The following is a 13,171-nucleotide window of genomic DNA, read 5'->3' as shown; positions in this document are numbered from 1 at the left end:
ACTTTATGATTTTGCATTAATTTCTCTTAAGTGAAAATGAATCACATTATTTTGTTTCAGAAATTTTCTAGCCACCCACTGAAGCCCTCAGTGATCTGGGGATCCAGAAGACAGGAAGAGCAACCCTGCCCCCAGAGTCTGCTGTCAGCAAGAGTGTGCCAGCCCCAACAACAGGGCAAGGGCGAAGCTGCTCAGCTGCACCTGGGCTGGCCTGCCAGGGATAGAAGGCTGGAGGGCTGGGCCTTCCACAGAAGAGGCGGCTGCATAGTGGGCCAATCAGCTTCTCTCTGCACATACCTTCTGGAATCAAACTCCAACCCTTCCTATTGAGTTACATCCCCACCTACCTTGTATTCTTTATTTTGAGGGTCTCACTAAGTCACTAACTTACCTAGAGTAGGCTTGAATTGAGAGCTTCCTGCCTCAGCCTCCTACAGTGCTGGGATTACAGGTGTGTGGCATCATACCCAGTTCCTTTTCTCTTTTTCACATTATGACCATGATGTGAACAGCGTTTCTCTCATGTGATCCTTGCCTCGATGGGGTGCCTTATCACAGGCCCAAAGGCCTCAGGAGCAATTCATCATGGAGCCACACCTCAAAAACCATGAGCCAAAATAACCTTCCATACTTATAAGTTGTCTACTTCAGGTATTTTTTTGTCTTTTTTTTTTTTTTTTTTTTTTTTTTCGGAACTGGGGATTGAACTCAGACCCTTGTGCTTGCCAGGGAAGCGCTTATTCTACTGAGCCATCTCACTGGCCCCTCAGGTATTTTCTTACAGTAACAGAAAGCTGGCTAACACAGGCTCCAGTGCCTCTGAGGGGCCAGGATTCACAGAGGTCAGAGTTTCAAAGATCCCAAATGGAAGCTGCCTGGAGAGGTAATAACCATATTCAGGAGAGGGAGGCAAGAAGACAAAGCCCTAGCCTTGTTTCTGAAAGGTCCTCCTTGTTATAAACCCAGAGCCTGATTTTGCAGAGCCTGGAATCCCCCAGGGCACCAGAAGCTGGAGCAAGATCTTGCCTAAAGTCCTTTCCCTGACTTTTCCTCTTTGTATCGGCAAAACGAGCTACCAGGGGCTCTGAGAACATGTTCCTTCAGAGAGGGAAATTACACACTTGTAGCAGCCAAAATAGCTATTTGCAATAATAACTATCCTAGCACAGGTTGGAGGAGCCTAGTAAATGTTGCCCTTGTTTGAAATCCTCCCCTGATCCCCACCCTGCCGCCTTCCTAGTGCCGAGCAGGTTGGAAGGGGAGTGACTATTTTCTGTTTGTTTGAGTTTCAGAGCCAAGCTGTCTGGAAGCCCTGTCTGCAAGGGCTTCTCTCCCATCCCAGCAACATACCCAGCAATCAGAAGCCACTGCTGACCCCAGGCTGCCTGGATAAACACTGAGGAACCCGGAGTGGTCATTAGCGGAGGGCAGAGGCTCTGATGGTCACCGCGAAGCCCAAACCAAGTGCAGTCTCTGCCCTCCGTCTCCTGGGAACTCAATGATGTGGGGCGGAAAGGCCAGGTCGCAGCCAGGTCCTTGGTGCAGGGGGAAGTCAGCATGCCCTTGTCTCTGGGCCCAGATGCCCAACCACACTCTCTGGGGTAGAAGAGAGGCTCCTGGCTTGAGTGGGACTTGGGTTTCTACCCACTGTTATCCCCACATCTGAAAGGCTGAGGTGAGCAGGCCAGGTGTGACTCTCCAGTCCCAGAGGTTGTCTGGTTGCTTGCGTTTCTCTCAAGATGAGAGATGAACATCGCTCCTTGCTGAGTGTTTAAGGATCTGTATTTCAGCAGACTATGGTGATGCACACCTATAATCACAGTTACTTGGGAGGCTGAGGCAGGAAGATTGCTGACCTGGGTAATTTAGTAAGAGCCTGTCTGAAAATGAAAAATAAAACAGGGCTGAGGATGTAGCTCGGTGGGAGCCTGGCCGCTGAGCATGAGCAAGGCAATATCTTTTTTTTTTTTTTTTACATTTTTTTATTGTGTGTGTGTGTGTGTGTGTGTGTGTGTGTGTGTGTGTGTGGCTAGCTCAGCCCACCAGGGGGCGTGGCTGGCTGGCATGTGGTGCTGGGGGATTGAACCGCGGGGTCCCTGTGCTTTGTCAAGCTTGTTCCAAGTAGGTGCTTTAGACCACTGAGCCATCTCTCCAGCCTCAAGGAAATATCTTAATATTGCCTTAACACATCTTAATTATTTTTTCTTCCCTTTCTCTTTCCCTCTCCTTCCAGTATCATCCACCAACCCCTTTCATGCAAGGCCCGGGAATTTCATCTGACTCCACCAAAGCCACGTGATCTCTATTGTGCTCTCTGCAGGTAGATAAAGGGCTTTCTATGCAGGGGGCCAGAGATGTGAGATTTACTTTCACTCTGGCTTCTGTCCTGAGCCCTGCACAACAGCCCCACAGTCCCCTCCTCGGAGGGTGGCTCATGAGGCAGCAGGGTCCTGCTGGAAGCCCAAGCCCCATCTCCATCCATGCTCATTCCTGCCCTTGGTGGCCTCTTGGCCTCATGGATGACACATCTCGATCTTTCCTCAGCCCCTCTGCACTGCTTTGGGTCTGTTCTTCACCCCAGATCTTTTTCTGTTCCTTCCCACTGGGCCCTCTCCACCACCATCTGTGGACAGATATATGTGCTGCACCATTTTCCTATCCTGCACCCCCCCAGAGCTCTCCAGGTGGTCTTCAGGGTGCCCGCCTGATACCTTGGCAGCCTCATCACCTGCACATCACCTTCATTATTATCTTTCTTTGTTTTTTATTTGTACATTGTCCAGGTACATTGTAGAGGACACCTGGGCAACTCTCTGTGAAGGAGGAGCTGTTGTCTCCATTTTGGATAAACCTGACCCTATTTCCATGTATTGACATGCACAGAGCTGGCTAGGATTTGTACTTATCCCTTCATTTGGCTTTAAGTAATGCATATCGGTCCAGGCGAGGTGCTGAAGACAGTATACATGTTTCTCCGTAACAGCCCCCACAAGTCCCAGTACCCTCTCTCCCTGTTGTTCCCTGTGAGATCCAGGACAAGGCTGGATGAAGAGCCAATGCTTCATCATGCTCCACACTGTCACTAAGACTGAGCCTCCAGATACAGGCTATGACTTCCTGAGACGTGGAAGATTACACGTCAGAGCAGCAGCACCGACGCCCAAACATTAGCTACTCCCTCAGTTGTGCTATGCAGATTACTCTTTCTGCACATCCTTCTCTGCGCATTGCAGAGCTGAGTTCCGTCCTCCTACTTGCCCAGCCACTGCATTCACAAGCTTCCTGCCATTCTCACAAGTCACTCATGCCCAAGCCATTCTCTTATTCACAAATTAATAAAATCTGGACGGGTCCTGGGTAAAGGCATTTGCTCAGATAGCCATCTTCATGGCTGGACCCAGGACCCCTGGGCTCCCCATAACTACACTGTGCCTTAATGTCTATTCTCACCGTGGATGGCACTGGAAGTGGTAGATTAGAATTAACTCACTAGAATTTCAATAACTTTTCCATGGAATTATAAATATAAACTTCCTGGGCTTCAATAAGGACTGGGAAGGACTCCGTGTAGTACATACTGATCACATTCCCTGTGGGTGTTGCTCTGTGTACAGAACACATCTTAATTATTTTTTCTTCCCTTTCCCTTTCCCTCTCCTCCCTCCTCCGATCCTCTGTTTTTTGGTCTCTTCCTATTTGCAAAACATCTGTCTTCCTGTTTCCTATTATCTGTCTTTGTATTTTGGGTTTCTCATAAGAAAAACTGTGTAAGGCTGGGTGTGGTGGTACATGCCTATAATTCCAGCCCTGGGGAGGCTGAGGCAGGAGGGCCATTGCAAGTTTGACACTTTTCCTGGGCTACGAAGTAAGCTTAAGGCCAGCCTGAACTGCACGACAACACTCTGTCTTAAAAAGACAAAATAAAATAAAGAAAGAAGAAAGAAAATTGTATAATAGTTAAGCTAGCGAGTGGAACTTATCCCACTTTACATTACGGTATCAAGGTGCACCATTTTCTTACAAATGACTCAAATCTGTCCTTTGTGGCAGCATAGTACTCCATTTTATATAAATATTTTCTTTATCCATTCATTTACTGAAGGCACACAGGCTGCTTCCAAGACTTAGCTATTGACTTAGCATATCACCTTAGGGCAAAGTACCAACTCTTGCAGCCTTGCTGGCGCGTGCTCCTGCCTTCCCTTCCTTTCTGTATTTCTCACCTGGTCCTCACAGCCAGCCCACGTGTCCCAGCCTTCTCCCTTCCTGGGCCACAGCAGGCATCTGCCCTTGGGTCCCTGGCCCCACAGCCAGAGCGATGAGTGCTGCTTTGCTGCTCAGCTGCAGCACTTTCAAAGCACCCGAGACTGGATGGCCTCCTGTGTCTCCCAGAGATACAAGGGGCTCCTCAAGGGGCTCCTTGAGTCTGGGGCTAGGTCTTACCTTTCTCTACATCCTTGGTATCTGCATGGTTTCTGGACCAAGACACCTTCGTCTTCACTTTCTGAACTCGTCCCAATGGTCTGTACCGTGTCTCCCGCTTTCGTCGACTCGAGACTTGTCTCAGACCTACTTGGCTTGAACACAGCTAGAGAGGAAAAGTTTGGTTTGGGCCCCTCCCAGCGGAATATTTCCATTCCGAGGGAAGAACTATTATTCCATTTATCTTGGGGCCCCTCTTGTGGGTTTCTGATTCTCTCATTTCCAGGAACTCTAGAGTTCTCCTTATCTGAGTACCATCTCAGCATAAGTACATTTTCTCTGACACACAGCATTCCCAAGTTTATGTACATCTTAAGGAGAAAAAAAAAAATAAATAAAAGAACTAATTTACAACTGGAATTACTTAGGGGAATTTAAAAGAATTAATTTTGGGATCTAGGAAGAGAAGCCAGAGGCAGGTTTGAGAGCGAGGTAGGGGGCTCCTAAGAACTCCGAAGGCTGCCCACACTCCTTTTGGAGGGCTGGATGATGGTGGAACTTACTGACCTGTTGGCAGAAAGAAGAACAAAGAGAAGAGAGATTTTCTTCAAGCCTGATTCCTCTTTTGGCTCATCCCCACCTCCCTATGGGGACTGTGCCAAGCAGGGTGTCCCAGGCTCATAGAAGGTGCATCCTAAGGGTTAGTGCTGCCCATGGAAGTGTCATGGCAAAGGGCAAGGCAAGGAAATAAGAATGCTGGGGACATGGAATCATGGCATGAGGACAAAGTTCCCCACATCAGAGGCCAGGTAGAAGAAAGAAGGACTCCATGGCAAGTGAGCTGTTCATAACCAAGGCCACCAGATTGGGCAGCCTGGGGGTGCCTGCCAGTGGGCTGTGGCTGGGCCAGGCAGGGTCAGGCTCACATCCTGCAAGGAGCCAGGATGATGTTTCACACTACCTCTGGCTGGGATGTGATCCATGACCCCAGAGGCTGTGGCTCCCGGGACATGAAGGCCATCGGCAGGGGATAGCTTGGTCCTAAACAGTGGGCTGAGTACTGCTTGTGGTAGCAGCCACTGTGTGATTTCTAGGGGGAGCTCCTGTTATCCTTGGTGCAGATGTGAAATAAAATAGATATTCACTATCAGATCCCCAGCCAGTGCCCCATGGCTGTTGCGCTGGGTCATCAAGGAGCTGCTTCCTGTGTACGACTTCCTGCGAGCAACCACGGACAAATGTCCAGTGCTAGCCACACACTTGAGTGACCCTGAGACCTACTTGTCTCTCCTTTGACCATGTGCCCTCAGTTTCTTCCACTTGTTGGGGATGGGAGGCTTAGGGTGGCAAAGAGGCACAGCAGGCAGCAGCCACCCGGCTTCAGGGGACCCCAACAGAACCCCCACTTTCCTTATCCCACATTCTCTTATACACAATTTAACCCCAGCTCCTCATTCACCTTTCCTTTTTTTATTCTTTCTTTCTTTCTTTCTATGTATTTAGGACAGAGTTTACAGGGTCTACAGAGTCTCACTATGTAGATTGGACTCCTAGTGATTCTCCTGTTTTCAGCCTCCCAAGCACTGGGATTACAGGCATTCGCCACCACGCCCAGTCTCAGTTGCCTTCTCAGCATGCCCTGGGGGTGGGGCTGGCACGGCACCCTGGGGATCAAACCCTGGCTGCTGCGCTCTGCCTAAGCAGGTGCTTTAGTCCACTGAGCTGTCTGTCTGGCCTAGCCACATTTCAATACTGTCTGGTGTGAGGACACAAATTCCGTGACATCCTCAGTTACGCCAGAGGGGAGTGCAGAGAAGATGGAGGACCGGCAGAGGGGTGTCATGGGTGGGGGAGGACAGTGGCCAGAGAGGGGCACAGAGGCCACAAAGACCAAATGCACTGCTTCCTGGTCAGGGTCTAGCTGTACCTTTCCCCACACCACTGGGAGATTTGGGTCAATACAGGAATTTTGGACCAATCCCAAATATGAGGGGACATTTTTTGAAATTACAAGTTGAACACTGAAATATAATTTTTAGGGTATTTGAATGGCTTATTGGAAGCAACAGGTTTTTTTTTTTTTCTTTCCAGTATTAAGGATTGAACCCATGGGCTGATACTGACCTACATCTATCTATCTATCTATCTATCTATCTATCTATCTATCTATCTATCTACCTACCTATCAATCATCTATTTATTTTGAGACACAGTCTCACTAAATCACCAAATTGCCCCTGCTTGTTCAAACTTGTGATCCTCTTGCCTCAGCCTCCCACCGTGCTAGGATTATAGGTGTACACCACCATGCTTGGCTGGATAACTTAACATTTAAAAAATTTATTTATTTATTTCTATAATTTTGAGAAATAAATAGCAATAAGACAGCTTCAAATCAATTGGTAGGACAGTTCCAATAATTAACACATTGCATATTACCGTCCTAGCGGTTATTTGTTGTACAAGATACAGACATGATATCCTATTTACAAACACTATTAGAACAAATCCCTCTATTCCTTGAATTAAGAGAATGTAGCTGTATATCTATCCTAACCATTTTGAATACACAGATGCAAAATGATCATTTATCTGTATCATCTTTTTTGTTTAGTTCCATCATTTAAATATTATAGGTGTGTGAACTCAGCAAAATATTCCAAAATAGTCCAATAGTCAATAATAGTACTGGGTCTTCCACTTGACTGGTAATGTCAGAAGTTGTTGACTTGAGTCCCCTACAACTCAACATAGCAACACGGCTTTATTTATTTATTTATTTATTTTTGCAGAACTGGGGATTGAACTCAGGCCCTTGTGCTTGCCAGGGAAGCACTACTGAGCCATCTCCCTGGCCCCCCAAAAGAGCCTGTCTTATGTTTTTTTTTTTTTTTTGCGGAACTGGGGATCGAACTCAGGCCCTTGCACTTGCCAAGGAAGCACTTATTCCACTGAGCCATCGCCCCAGCCCCTATGGCTTTATTTCTTGTACTTTGTTTTTATATTTTTCTGATGGATGGTTAAGACCAAGGTAAAGCAAGACCTATGTAACAAGAATTGTAGCTTTTGGATCTGATAAGATCAGTCAAATCCCCTCAGGATTTATCCTGAGACCCTGTACCTCAGATTGTAGATCCTTTGTTAGTGTCAGCCATGTGGATGAGTCACGGCCATTGCTTGGCCAATGTGCTCTCTGTGAAAGCCTGAGAGAATGTTTTCTCTCCATGTGACTCTCCTTAGGCACACTCTACATCATTGATCACTTTCCTCTTTGGCTTCATAATCTCCTTGATCAGAAAATTTGGGAAACAACTGAGTTACATGATGTTACAGTACATGTTCTCATATGTCCTGAGTCTTAATTAACCTTGAAAGGCTAGGGCTAAAATGTTGGCTTTCCTTGTGGCCCTCCTTTTTCTCTAATTTTTGTCTGCAAACTTAGGTTGTTAACCCTCCAAAAGAGAAGCTTATTGTTATTACCATGTAACCTAGGCTGTTGAGCTTAACCTCACTATCTGTCTGAATATCAAACATCTTAGGCATAACATGGAACAGGTATTTTTCATCAAGTATTGATATGTTAAACTTTAAGTCCCTACAGAATATGACAAAAAATTTAAAAAATTAAAATATATATTTAAAAAATAGGAATAAAGAATTATATATGTTTATACATAAGTCTAGAAATCTAACCATATACAGCATTGTTGAAATTAACATTTTAGATGAAAACTGTTCTAAGACATTGAGGCTGCATTGTGACCATCACTGTGGGCTATCACTGTGGTCATGAGTGACAATGGGTTCCACTGGCAGTGGCCACTTGCCAACCTCTGCCTAGTTCCTTATTCCATGAATACTTGGAATGAACATTCCCACCCAGGGGCTCTATCCTGTCTAGTCTGATCTGATCTCTTCCCAGCATAAGCTTTGGTTATGGGGAACTCTAAGAGGAACCTTATAACTCCAAGGGAAGCCATTGCTGCCCTGGGCATTCGGGTATCAAGAACCCTTATGTTCTTCTGCTCATCTAGTCATGAGGCCACCAGAATAGGTGACCAGCAATGCCTGCTATAAGTCCTCACTAGTCTATAGAATCAGGAAATCCAGGGTTCAGATAACCAACATAAAGTTAGAGCCGGGAGCCTGGAGGAGGGTGAGATGGAATCTGAGCCAAAGGAGGGGAAGGAAGTTCTGGGAAATTGCTTTGAATGGTGACTATTTTCAGCCAGCCTTTATCTTCTGCAGGTGCAGCCTGCGAGTGGGCTTGGCCAGCTTAAAGGGCCAGGAGCCAAGCAGACAGGTAGAAAAATATTTCCAGGTGTTTTTATAGATCATCCTGACCTCTTGGGAATCACAACTTGTGGTTTGTCACCTCTTCTACTGTCCAAAGGATTAAGTTTTGGCCTGGCTTGGATGTGGCATTAGTGAACCAGTCCAGCCCCCTCATCCATTGCAGGAATACCTCTGTGTTGTTCCCCATGGAAGCTGAGAACCCCCCAACAAAGCAGCCATGTGGAAAGCCCTTACTTGGGGCAGCCCAAAGCACCTGGTACCTTGCATACAGTGAGTGCTTGTGTGTGCTAAGTGAAGTAGTGCTTTACGCTAAAGAGACATCTGATTTCACTGACTTTCTCCTCTCTAGTTCTAATGCTAGAACTAGTAGCACCTGTCTGCTCCTTCTTCCATTTGAAGATGCCTATTCTGCCCCTCATAATCTATTTCTTTCCATTAAGGAAACATATTCTTTTGTTCTTACTTAGTTGCCAGAATGTACTGGTTTTCAGAAATGCAGAAAACCAGAAACCACAAGTAAAATGTCTTTGTAGCAAAGGTATAAAAAAAGGACCCAGGAAACCAAATTGTTCATCAAAATACAGGGCCTAGTTAGTGTAAAAGAGAGAAGAGACAAAGTTAGAGGAGACAAGGTAATTTTGGATGGGAGCCCACCGAAGATGGGCCCCCTGGGGAGCTCCTTGGCCAGAGGACTTGTGTAGGAGTTGAGCAAGACTAATCAGGACCACACTAAAATTATGGTCACCACAACCCCCAGGTCCTTGGTCTACGAATTACTGCCAAGTCAGGGCATAGCAATCTTGTACTTCACAATTGGTATTTTGGATCTAACTTCAGGGCTTTGCCTAATCCTGATTAAATTTAATCTTGTTTATTCTAATCAGTAGAAGCCATTTGAACCTTGTTTCTGGAATGTGTATTCTGTTCCTTTCAACTTTGTGTCATTCATCAGGTTTTCCTTTTTTTCTTCATGCACCAAGTTTATAACCTCACTTTGATCTCCACGTCTAAATCGCTGACAAAAATGTTGACCAACAGCTCATTAGAGACTGCTTTTCAAGTTGAGTCCTATACTGGCTCAACTTGGACTGTTCAGCTAGCTGTTTGTTCATTTGCTTATTAGTTCCTGGGTAACATACTGCTCAGGGATAATGACATTTTGTTTTGATGATGCTGGGAAGAAGGCAGTTAGAAAGTCCGTGGGAGCCCCCTCTCTGTCTATTGGCCTTTCTAAGGAAACTGTATTAGTCAGTTTTCTGTCACTACAACTAAATGTCCAAGATCGCTAACTTATACAAAGAGAAGGGTTGTTTTGGCTCAGTTTTGGAGGTTCCAGCTCTTATGCAATTAGACCCATAGTTCTAGGCCTGTGGCAAAGTAGCACATCATGGTGGGAATGTATAAAAACATAAAACCACTTACCTCATCAGTCAAGAAACACAATGGAAAAAAAAAGGGAAAAAAAGAGAGAAACACAATGGGAGGAGAAAGGGTCGGGGTTGCACACCTCTAATAACCTAAAGACCTCCCACTAGGCTCCATCTCCTAGAGGATTCACTACCTCACGATAGAATCACTCTGGGTCTTGAACCTTTAACCCATGGACCTTTGGGGCTATATTCAAACCATAGTAGAACATTTCCTACTGGAGGCAGCATGAGGTGCATTTTATACTACAAGAGCCTGTCTTCTTCCAGCTGCATCTGACTGGACTTAAAAGCAGCAAAGTCATGGATTTCCTGTGGCCTGTGAGGGCTTGAGGTGAAAGGCCCTGCCTAGACAGGGTGAGCAAAAGATGGCAAGGCCAGGTACTTAGCAAGAAGGAGTTGAGGGTGGTATGTTACCCAAAGAGTCAGTGCACTTATTAACATGGGGTCAAACTGGACAGAAACAATATGTCTGAAGAGCACCAGACTTTAATTTGTCAGTATGATTAGTATGATTTGGGAACTCTGATGCTACAAATACTTAAAAATCCTGGATATAATAAATGTCCCTTTGGACATGTAACTAAACAAGATACAAAAAACAGTAAAGAAATCCCCAGACCCCAAATAGAAGAAGAATGAACTGAAAGCCTTACTGGTAAATACAAGAGCCAAGGCCAATGCAGCAGTGGTGGTAGGATGGCTTGTCTTCAGTGCTGGGAACAGCCACAGGTAGGGTCTGAGCCTCAGGGACACACAGTCATAAGGCTGCTTCTCAAAAGAGGATGGACTTGAAGCTCTTGCTTTAAAGCTAGGATTACGTATGGGCTACGTGTGCAGTGAAATAATGAGCTAAACTGGATCCACCCTCCAGCTGAAGGAGCCAAGGGCTCTGCTCTGCTTTGACTTGGTTCTAGAGAGGAAAAAAGATGCCTGAGGTCTGGGGAGATGGCTCAGTAGAATAAGCACTTCCCTGGCAAGTGCAAGGGCTTGAGTTCAATTCCTGGTTCCAGAAAAAACAAAAAACAAAAAAACCTGTACTCTGTGGTCACAGTCTTACCTTGGCTGAAGTGGCTTCTCACATCACCATGGTGGTCTAGAGATCCTCAGACTAAGACATTAAAGTTAAAGTGGGCCAAGGCTGAAGATACTGGCAGCCTGAGGATGCTGTCAGGAGCAAACCCCAAATCCCCCTGGAAGGCCACACCCTGATGTTGCTTTGCAGATTTGCCCAGATGGATCAGGAGTGTGGGCTCAAAATTAGAAACTCATGAAGAAATCCACCATGAGCATGTGTCACAGGACGTGACTAAGAACGTCTGAAAATGGAACATCAGGGATTAAGAATGAAGTATAAAAGCTGCAAGGAAAAAGATGATAAAAGTGGTAGGCATATCAGCTGAAAACCATATTAAAATGTATGAAACAGCACATCTGTACAAAACAGAAGATAAACATAAAGCTAGAGCTGAAGAAATTGTCCAGAACTCACTGAGAAGTGTTAAAGAGATAGAACATCCTACAAAGATGTTAAAAGATGTGGGGATGGACTATAAAGACTTAATATGTATCTAACAGAAGTTCCACAAAGAATACTAAAAAAGTGAGGGAAAGTCAATATTTTCTAGAATTGATGAGAGACCTACATCATAGATTCAAAGGTCACATGGGTCTCAGGCAGAATGAATTATACTAAGTCCACCAGTAGATACACTGTGGTAAAAGTGCAGAACCTCAGGTGTTGGAAATATGTTTCTAAGCAATCAAAGCAACCTATAAAGCAATGGTAATTAGATCATTACCAGATTTCTCTGCTGTACTAATAGAAGCTTGAAAATCCTATTAGATGTTCAGAATGCTGGCTAAAATTTTTCATACCTGGCTAAACTATCATTATAGTGGGAGAGCAAAATGAAAACATTTTTATTTTATTTATTTATTTATTTTTTTGGCTCAACCTTTTAATATAAAAAAGTCATTGATGTACAAAAATGTGAAAGTTTGACAATGACAACATATGAAATCCTGTGGTTGAAAGTCCCCTCCAGTGCACTCCGTGGTGCACATGCGCCCACCCACAGATTCTGGCGTGGAAACATAAACTAATGCCAACCAGTGCCACCAAGAAGTGCCAACATGTGTATCCTTCACTCCATCAATCACAGACCCAGTATTCACTCTGAACACTGAGCAACAAAAAGCACAGCATCTTCCCAGGAACAGCAAGGCAGCCTTCTTACTCACGATGGAGCAGCACGAACACACCCAGTAAGAAAAGGACTGCATACTTAAATTTAGGGTAGTCATTCATGAGGATTGTCACAATTCCAATATAAGGAACAAATCACATGCCACACAAGCCCCAACACCAGGGCAGGCTGAGCTGGCCAGAGTCGAGGTGTAGTGGTGTAAGCCTATAATCCCAGGCCTGGGGAGGCTGAAAACAGGAGGATCACCATGAGTCCAAGCTGCACAGGGAGGCCCCCCTGGATCTCCCCACGACATCTTTTTTCTCTAGCCAATGCTGTCCTTGTTTATAGAGGCCTCGATCACCAACAGCATTATTATCTCCTTTGGTCAAAAGTTGATATGCCCATTTTGCTTTTCATGAATCTTCAAGACTCGATGAACTATAGGAATCTCTCTTCCTTCTATCCTAAAAACAACAATTTCCCCTACTCATATAGGATCTTCAACTCGATTTGTTAGAAAGAGAAGATCTCCTCTGTGAAATGCAGGCTCCATGCTGCCACTGCCTCCTGTTCATTCACCGCACATTGTCCAAAAAGTCTAGAGAGAGCATGGTGGGGCCAGCAAACGGGACGCGGGCGGGAGAAAGGGCGCCATGAAAACATTTTTAGACTAAGATAGAGAGACACTGGCATTGTCACTGAAAGAATCAGAAGGTATCCTTCAGGAAGAATAAAAGAGTAAAACTGAAAACAGAAGAAAGTGTCAAGATGCAACGAGAAATGACAGGCAGGGCCAGGGAGGTGGCTGTGGCTTGTATGAGATGCTGGGTTAAA

The 13,171-nt window shown here is 45.4% G+C and overlaps 1 pseudogene across 1 annotated transcript; it reads right to left on the bottom strand.

The window, feature by feature from the left end:
* Positions 1 to 12,097: 12,097 nt before the first annotated feature.
* Positions 12,098 to 12,948, bottom strand: LOC111818342 (annotated as a pseudogene). The gene is made up of 3 exons (XR_002822363.1): positions 12,882 to 12,948; positions 12,630 to 12,823; positions 12,098 to 12,491 (listed from the first exon to the last, which is right to left on the bottom strand). The product of XR_002822363.1 is annotated as a signal peptidase complex catalytic subunit SEC11A-like (transcript).
* Positions 12,949 to 13,171: the final 223 nt, after the last annotated feature.

The sequence above is a fragment of the Octodon degus genome, unplaced genomic scaffold, assembly GCF_000260255.1.
Source record: "Octodon degus isolate 3935 unplaced genomic scaffold, OctDeg1.0 scaffold00088, whole genome shotgun sequence".
Taxonomy (NCBI): Eukaryota; Metazoa; Chordata; class Mammalia; order Rodentia; family Octodontidae; genus Octodon; species Octodon degus.
This window is presented reverse-complemented; position numbering and strand designations above follow the sequence as displayed.